The following is a 10,000-nucleotide window of genomic DNA, read 5'->3' on the forward strand; positions in this document are numbered from 1 at the left end:
TGCCTGTAGTTATGGAAAATGATGTGGGTTATGGAATTATGAGTAGTAATGCAGCTTTGAGTTACCACATTGTTTCGTCTATCTTTAATATAAGAACCTAAATCTGGAGGGAAGAAGTAAAATGAAAACCGGGTGACTTTTAATCGTGCCTTAATATAATCACTTTAATGATATGAACCAGAAATTCTTGCCTCATTGGAGGCAAATGATTACATGGTAGGGGCTAGATTTATCGCACGAATAGAAGTAGTTTTAATCCTGTAATACCTAGGTAGCAATATATCATATACACAAGTGGAATATATATATATATATATATATATATATATATATATATATATATGAATATGAATATATATATATATATATATATATATATATATATATATATATATATATATATATATATATATCAAATCAGCCATCCTAAGTCCACTGCTGAACAAAGGCCTCCTTCATAGAATCCCATGATTCTCACGACCGCGCCATCCTCTGCCACGTTACTCCTGCAAACTTCTCAATCTCGTCTCTCTACCTCCTGTCTGGTCTCCCTCTTCCACGCTTCCTATCTCGCGGCGTCCACTCAGAAACACACTTGCTCCATTGCTCATCAGTCGTTCGCACTAACTTACCTGCCCAATTCCACTTCATCTCTTTCACCGCCTCCACAATATCTTTTACTCTAGTGTGCTCTCTCACCCAACTTGCTCTCTTTTGGTCTCTCAGCGTTATTCCCATCATTGATCTCTCCATTCTCCTCTGTGCAGTCATTAGCTTTGTTTCCATCGCCTTCGTCAGTTTCCAAGTCTCACACCCGTAGATTAATGCTTGCAGAATACATTGATTGTAAACTTTACGTTTCAAACATAAAGGTAGAGAGCCTCTCAGGATTTTATTATACTTACCAAACACTTTCCAACCAATTATAATACGTCTTTTTATTTCATCCTCGTGTTCTTTTGTCACTTTTAACGCCTGGCCTAAATAATTATGCTCTGCAACTTCTTCAAGACTCTTACCATCGATTATAATCTCTTTACTTTGAACTTTCGTGTTGAACATTACTTTGGTTTTGGTCTTGTTAATTTAAAACCTACTTTGAGACTTTCCTTGTTCAGATCACTCGCATATCTTGCGAGTCTTCTGCTTTTTATGAAATAAGAATAATGTCATCCATAAATCTTAGGTGGTTTAAATATTCGCCATTAATCTTCAAACCTTTCTCTTCCTAACTCAATCTTCTGAAAATATCTTCCAAATAAGCTGTAAATAATTTGGGTGAAATGGTATCGTCTTGCCGTACTCCTTTCTTGATCTTGATCTTTTCTGTATCTTTATGTAGCCAAATTATAGCTGTACCTTTCGCATAATTTTTTTTCTAAAGCCCTTACGATCTGTTTGTACTCTGCTTGCGTAGCGAGTTTAGTATTGCTATTTGTTCTACCGAGTCGAAGGCCTTCTCGTAATCTACAAAAGCTAAACAGAGAGATATATTGTATTCTATTGTTTTCTCGATTAGTTGGAAAATCGCCTGCAAATGGTCTAGATTCGAGTATCCGCTCCTGAATCCTACTTGTTCTCTTGGTTTCAATTTAAAACTTGACTTAGTCTATTTGCAAGGATCTTGGAGAATACTTTATATACATTTGATAGTAAGCTAATCGGTCGATAGTTAGGTCCTTCTGGACTCCTTTTTTATGAGGCAAAATCACTATAGCGTTGCACCACGATTCAGGAACGCTTTCCTGACGTAAGCACTGGGCTAACTTAATATGAACTTCTTTCCCTGCGTCTTTCAACAGATCTATCGATATACCATCTTCCTCAGGTGCTTTTCCTCGTTTCATATTTTTTAGAGTAAATTTTACTTCCTTGTAATCTCTGGTGCACTACTAACGGCTACAGATGAATTTATTGACTCAACTACGGTCTTCGACGAGTAAAGCTCTTGGTAAAATTATCCTACTCTTTTTACCATTCTGTCTCTGCATTTAATTATTTCTCCATTTCTATCATTCAAACATATCATCTGCTGTCTTCCTAAAGCCTGTCTGCGCTCAGTCCCTTTAATGTATTTACCTTTCCGAATAGTTTCCTCTATTTCATCTATGTTTTTCTTTCTTTTCTCAGATCTCTGCCTTCTGTTGATAAGCTTGTTTAGTTTTACTCTTTCTATTTCGTCTCTCCTGCTTTTAATCTGTATTGTCCTCTTTCTTTTAGTTGGGTCCTTTGTAGCATTGGAATATTTATTTTCTCTAATATTTTTGTACTTCCTACTTTCTCTGCCGATTCCCTAATGATATTCACTAAATTCAAATTCATATCATCGACGGTGTCCTCGTTAGCTCTTAGAGTTTCATTTATTTATTTTCTAACTGAAATTCCTTCTTATTATCTTTAACCTTTGTAAGGCTTATTTTCTTTTTTAAAACTAGTTTATTTCTCTCGGCTCTGAAGTTGAATTTAGCTGTACAACCTACCATTCTATGGTCACTACCTATGTTGACTTTATTTATCACCGTAACATTGCTAATGCTCTTGCTCTCATCTCCTAATATGAAGTCTACTTCGTTCTTTGTTGTTCCATTTGGACTTCTTCAGGTCCATTTACGACCTACACGCTTTTGGAAGAAAGTGTTCATTATCTCTTCAAAATTTACTATAATCTCGACTCTGTCATTTCTTTCACCTACTCCAAACTTCCCAATGCATGACTCATCTCCCATCTTCTTCCCAACTTTAGCATTGAAGTTGCCTATTACCAATGTGTATTTAATTTTGTTGTCACCTTTTTTGAATATGTGAGTACCGTTAGCTAGCTTCCATTCTCTTGGGACATCTCCGGATATAATGGATTTCTTAAAAAAAAATTCTAATGAAACAACACTCCCATTTCTACATTTCCTTTAAGATTCTAGGATTCCAACCGTCAGGCCCTGGTGTTTTATTAATTTTGAGTTGCTCTATACACCTTTTAATTTTTTCTTTTGTTATATTTACCCTAGTAAGTTCACCGTAAAATTTTCACAGGTTTCAGTTTGGAATTCACTTTGAGGTGGTTTGTTTACGAATACTGAACTGAAATAGTTGTTTAAAATATCACACATTACTTCATTTGAATATTCAAGTTGACCGTCAGCAGATAATAGTGGGTCAATGTGGTTCCTAATATATATATATATATATATAGATAGATATATATATATATATATATATATATATATATATATATATATATGTATATATGTATATATATATATATATATATGTATATATATATATGTATATATGTATATATGTATGTATATATATTTTTTCCTGGAAAATTTAATATGCACAACCTTGATATGAAATAAAAAAAAATTGTTATCCTATTTTCGTGTGTTTGTATGTTGGCTGCGTATTATTTGCAGAAAGGAAGCAGTAAGGTAAATAGCTATTTCCATTAGGCTGAAGTAGGAGGGATAATTTGTAATAGATGGAGGGCTGAAATCGCTGATATAAGCGATAATAATCTGGATACCAGTTTAATAAAAACCAACGAGTCACTTTTGATATCTGAGGGATTTTATTCATTACTTGCCATGGTTTCCATAATTTTAAAAGCAGTTTTCATATGGATTATCTGAACACCAGTGTACGTTATAACCTCGGAAGAATATGACTCTAAAGGTCATTATCTGTACAAATGTAGGGCATAAAAAGATATCCTTCTTGATAAGGAAGGATTCCATTTTCATGATGCACTTAAACAACTTTAGTGTAGAGCTGCATAGGGTCCTCTTGCTGTACATCCGGTCTTTCAACTTCATAACAATTGAGGAAAGAAGAATTGAGGCGACATCTGATATCAGAGAAAGATAACACAAGGCTGTCGTCGAACTTTAGAATCTATGTATTCTGTTATCGTATATCTTCACAATGATTTGTGAGAGAGACGGGGGAGAGAAAGAGAGAATAGAGAGAGAGAGAGAGAGAGATACATGCATAGATAGATAGCGTGCGTGCGTTCGCGTTATACTCTCGTCCCTTCCCGTCGACTTAAAAATTTGACGAGTGTCGTGGAATAGGGACTAAAGGTGATCATTAATGGTAAGTCTCTCTCTCTCTCTCTCTCTCTCTCTCTCTCTCTCTCTCTCTCTCTCTCTCTCTCTCTCTCTCTCTCTCTCTCTCTCTCTCTCTCTCTCTCTCTCTCTCTCTCTCTCTCTCTCTATCTCTCTCTCTCTCTCTCTCTCTCTCTCTCTCTCTCTCTCTCTCTCTCTCTCTCTCTCTCTCTCACTCTCTCTCTCTCTCTCTCTCTCTCTCTCTCTCTCTCTCTCTCTCTCTCTCTCTCTCTCTCTCTCTCTCTCTCTCTCTATCTTTTTCTATCTATCTGTCTATTTATCTATCTGTCTATCTAGTTATCTATCTATCTATCCATCTATCTATCTATCTATCTGTCTATCTATTTATTTGTCTATCTTGTTAACTACCTAGCTAGCTATGTAGCTATCTGTCTATCTACTTATATATCTGTCTGTCTAGCCAGATACCTTCGAACTCCATGGAGTCATTTCTACATGTTTATGTCCTGCTGCAGTATTTTTCTTTAAGGATAAATGAGCTTTTGCATGAAAAATACTTATTGATATTTAAGAAAAATAGTAATATTACTATTGAAAGAAAAAAAAGGAAAATAGTTGTCAATATGAGATATATCATTGTTGCCTGTAATGAAATATTAACTGTAGATCTTAATTGTTTTTATTAGAAGTAGTGGCAGTATCATTATTACTTCTGGGTAATGGTTACGCAAAGACTCCCACAGATGAGCCACGGAGGCAGACCAGAGCAAATTGCCTCTTATTCAGATTAGGAGTCCATTCGAAACGTAAACGTCTTCTTCAGTACTTTCACACAAGATCTTTGAGAAGGAATTTTCCCTCGTGCATTTGACGGTAAGGAAACTAAAGTGATTAAACCACTGAACGCACACACAACAAAAATATAGTTTATGGAAAATAGATAAGATAGATAAAATAGGATGAAACGATCAAAATAAAATAAAATAAATGTAATAGGACAAGGACTACATGAGTAGGAACAAATTTGTTACCCAAGTAAAAAACTGAAAAACTGTTAAATTTGTACTTCATTCCCCTGTACTGTATAGCTCGTATAAAAGTACTCAAGTTTATTGTACCAGTCAGGCGTAGTCTCGAGAGAGCTCTAACGAAACACAAGTACCCATGTAGATAGCACCTGCCTCCTCAAGCGTCTTTGTCCTCAAAATTTTAAGAATCGAGGAATAATTCTTCAGTCTAGAACATGCCATATGCAACATAACATATATGACTGTATCAGTTTCTTCATGAAAAATATATCAGTGAGGATTTGTAGATATGTATTATGAACAAGCACACAGACAGACATGGGTGATTACAAGCTCGCCCACGAGGATGAAGGTAAAAGAAAACTGACATGATTGTGAAAGGCTTCAGAAATGCTCAAATAGCAAAAAATAAATTAAATGAAAATGGAATTAGACTCTTGGTTGTCCATCATCACAGAGATTGTCATTGGGCGCCATACACTGGTCGGTTCATTTTAAGTTGGCAAGCATTTTCTGTTAGTCTGATGAAAAGGTGGATTGAAGTTCTCTAATTATCTGTTTATACATTCATTTATTTCATTTGTTTATTCATTTATGTATGTATTTATTAATTGTTTGCTGATTTATATATTTGTTCATTATCTATCTATTTATTTACAAATTTATCTATTTATCTAATGACCTATTTGTTTTATTATATTTCTTTTGACATGTACGAAGTCCGCCAAAATATTCATTGTAACGATTGATGAAGTTTTTGTTCCGTAATGAATCATCGCAAAGTTGAAGTATACAAAATTAACGTCACATCTACTGGGAAATTACAGAAGACAGCTCTTGTTCAATTTTCAGCATAGACAGAGTCGACTTTGTATTTTTAAATCTGTGAGAGTACTAACACTAACCTTGAAAATGCTTCTGTCGCGGGTTAGATCAAAGACCATCACCGCTGTGCAAACTTCCCCCACGCACAGATTTTCACAGAAAAATGTGTTTCACGATCTTTGTCTCTCCGCATGGGCAAGCACAAATTCTGGTCTTGGGCATCAGCAAAGGAGCGTTTTACCAAGCGTTTTGCTGACTGAATAATAGAGACGCTCTCTTTATCTCTCTCCTTATCTATATTTCTCTTTTTTCTCTTTCTTTCTCTTTCTTTCTCCTCCTCGCTCTTTTTCGTTCTACCCCCCCTCGCTCTCTCTCTCTCTCTCTCTCTCTCTCTCTCTCTCTCTCTCTCTCTCTCTCTCTCTCTCTCTCTCTCTCTCTCTCTCTCTCTCTCCTTCTCTCTCTCTCCCTCTCTCCCGCCTCCCTTTTTACCTCTCTTTTTCTCTTTCTCTCTATTTTCTCTCTATTTCTATCCCTCTATCCCTCTCCACTTCTCTTCGTCTCTCCTTCTTTTCCTCTCCCTTTTCCTCTCTCTCTTTCTTCCCCTCTCTCTCTCCCTTTCCCTCTCTCTCCATGTCTTTCCATTTCTCTCGCCCTCTCCCCCCCTCTCTCTCTCTCTCTCTCTCTCTCTCTCTCTCTCTCTCTCTCTCTCTCTCTCTCTCTCTCTCTCTCTCTCTCTCTCTCTCTCTCTCTCTCTCTCTCTCTCTCTCTCTCTCTCTCTCTCTCTCTCTCTCTCTCTCTCTCTACCTACCTATCTATCTATCTATCTACCTATCTACCTATCTCTTTCTTTTGTGAGTAGCGACTTTTGTGGGGGAATGTGGGGGTCACCCAGTTTATTTTTGTTTTCTTTTATGGCATTACCATTATAGCCCTTCCACGAATGAAGCACTTGTCCAGGCTGTACGTATCCTCTCTTTCCAACGGTTGCTCCCATTGGATGAGGGTCACTGATAATTAATTAATCAGTGTCCTCCTTCCAGACGAGTTAGGGGGCTGACGCAATGGGGTCTAAGCTCATCTATTCCTTTCGTATCCCCGAGCCGACCTCACGTAGGTCTACACTAACCTTGCCGAGACTCGCCCTAAAGGTCTTCAGCCTCACATTGTCCTGGCTAAGCCTCACCTTAAATTGGCTCAGCCCTCACCTTGACCTTGTCCAGACTTTATCGCAACAATGAAATCACCTGTTGCAGAAGTCTATGTCTTGGGTGTGGCCACCAAAGTCCTCGACGCCGCACACGGATTAGCACTTATAACCAAATAACTTCCCGCTGTTGCTCAACCTAAGTGCCCGTGGTAGTGCATTCCTGTTCTCGTAACCCCAACTCTGGCAACCTCTTTTGTGACAAAAAAGGCTGTTTATGTGCTTTTACATGTACACAACAGTTCTTTCGCCGCTGTAAGTACACTCTACCGCCTCTCGTTACTTGTCTTGGAAGCATCCAATGAGCGAGAATAGGCCTCGAACCCACGCTCTTTCACCCCTCCTTTCTCCTCATTTCTGCTCGCTTTTTCTCCCAGTTCGTGGTCGAAGTGTTAGTGCGCAAGGTTACTTGCCGTAAGCTCGCAACTATATATGGCATTATTGGTTGTTGGTGAAAGACTCTGGAACTCTTACGATGTTGCGTAATGAGCTCCTTATGTTCGGTGCCTGGGTGGAAAAAAAAAGGAAAAGAGAAGAGGAGTGAGAAGGAGAAGTCAGGTAAAAAGATAAGGAAAAGGGGAAGGGGAAAGTGTGAGAACGGGAGGCAGAGAGGAGGAAGGAGGAGGGAAAGAGGGATGTGAGGAGGGAGAAAGGTGAAAGAGAAAGGGGGAAAGGGTAGAGAGGAAGGGGTAGGAAGATGAGGAAGAAAGAGTAAGGGCAAGGTATAGGAAGAGGATGAAAAAAAGAAGGAGGGGAAGACAAAAGTAGAAGTCAAGGAGGAAAAAGGAAAGAGAAAGGGAAGAAGTGGAAGGAAGAAGAGGTAGGAAGAAGTAAAAGGAAAAGGAAAGGGACCGGGAAAGGAAGAAGGAGATTCCATGTCTCCCTTGTTTCCCATCTCCATAATTGATTTTTCCTGTTAATGTGGTTCGGTTTGTTTTGAGAGCGTTCGGACTTTTTGTTCTTGGATGGAGAGTTGTATATGGCCCCGTGAAAGACTCTGTTGAAAAAGGTTTTATTCGTATTTTCTTCTATATATTAATAGCCAACAGAGCTTGTTAAAAATATAGCGAAATCTTACTTTTATCTGCATATTTCAGAGAGTATAATGAATGATTGTAGTAGTATTTTTCTATGTTATTTATATAGATATTATTTTACGTAAAGCCAGTTTCAATGAATAGAGTGCTACAGCTAGATGGGATGAAGGGCATTCTCAGTCATAATCAAGATTCTCTTCACGACTTCTGCCCACCAGTCGCAGCTCTCGAAGCTAGAGGAACGCATCAGAGACTGTGTTACTTGATGTTATCTTTGGTTTATGGGCTTGAGCTTGGATCCAGTAAATAGACCCTCCCCCCCTCCCTTTCTCTCTCTCTCTCTCTCTCTCTCTCTCTCTCTCTCTCTCTCTCTCTCTCTCTCTCACTCTCTCTATCTCTCTCTCTCTTTCTCTCTCTCTCTTTTTCTCTCTCTAATTTTTTATTTTATTTATTTATTTTATTTATCTATTCATTCATCTATTTATTTGCTGTCGCTCTAAGTTTCCATCTTGTTCATCCTAAGCAAGCAACGAACTGTAGGATTAGTATGGGTGTGAAGAATAGGGACTTGTCGAATACATAGAAAGAAGGTTAATTGAACTGGAGATGGGGTATTGTGCTATTCGAAGACATTTCAATTTTTTCGGTGGTACAGATTTGAGGAATTTTTCCTTATTAGGTCAACAAGGTCGATATTGTTTTGGAACTTTTATTCTTATAAAGAAAATCCTGACTGATACGGCTTGAGGTAATTATGTAATAACAATTTGTAATACTTAAAAAAACAAAAAACATTTGTAGATCATTGAAGACGGGAAGTAATTTGAAGAACTTCCATCCTAACACTAATGCTTACTTTTTCTATGATTTTGTGTTATGTTTGTTAAACTCCATGAAATTGTGACCCTTGTAAATCGTAGAACGTCGAATCTCTATTACTTGAGTAAAGCTGAGAAATAAAACCTTAAAAGAAACATTCTCAGAGAGAAACAGATATGGTCTCCAACATCACAGAACCCGAAGAAGGAACTCAAAAACCTTAGACCTTCTTTGGTGATCCCCGGAAGGGTGTTATGGATGAAAAGAAACGCCACATAGGAACATCGGTACAAAGGGTCTGGTGAGAGTTCGGATTTAAACTGCTTTGGTGGACAAAGTAGAAGGTAAGAAAGAAAAATTATGTTGTTTTTTTCTTTAGCGTTTCATCTTTTATCTGCTCTACGAAGTGGCTATGCAAAAATACCCTTTCATTTTTTGTTTTGTTTTTTGACCTGCTCTGCGAGGTAGATAGGCAAATATGACTTAGTCAAAGCTTAGGGGTGTAAGACCTTATGTATATGTCTTAACTACCATCACAAGCTGGGTATCTAACCGTCTTTCTAAGTGTCCTCACCTCTTCACTCTAGCGCTGTTGTACGATTAGCCACCGCGTGCCTCGATTGGAACCTTAGTAGAAAATATCAGGTGGAGGCGACAAATACTTTCCAAGCACTAATTAGAGAAACTATCATTTGATTTGATGACATAAGACATTTTCATGTTAATATTAGTATGAAAAATATCACACTCGTCAATATACAATATATATATATATATATATATATATATTATATATATATATATATATATATATATATATATATGTATATATATATATCAAAGAACATAAATATGAAATGGTAAGCTGCTTAGCGGGATTTGACTTCCGGGTATGAAATAAAAGATAAAAAGATTACGTTAGGAAAATGTTTTCCAGAGAGGATTAAAGAAAATGTAAGATTTAAGAAAGAAATATGTTTGCGAGTTGCAGGCCTTACAAATTTCAGTAGTGAAAAAAGAAAA

General features: G+C 37.2%; 1 protein-coding gene across 4 annotated transcripts in view; it reads left to right on the plus strand.

The window, feature by feature from the left end:
* Window positions 1-10,000, plus strand: part of LOC143032868 (uncharacterized) — a 910,430-nt gene that overhangs the window by 653,620 nt on the left and 246,810 nt on the right. The gene's annotated exons all lie outside the window — the stretch shown is intronic.

The sequence above is a fragment of the Oratosquilla oratoria genome, chromosome 14 (assembly GCF_046742065.1).
Source record: "Oratosquilla oratoria isolate Oo_2021 chromosome 14, ASM4674206v1, whole genome shotgun sequence".
Taxonomy (NCBI): domain Eukaryota; kingdom Metazoa; phylum Arthropoda; class Malacostraca; order Stomatopoda; family Squillidae; genus Oratosquilla; species Oratosquilla oratoria.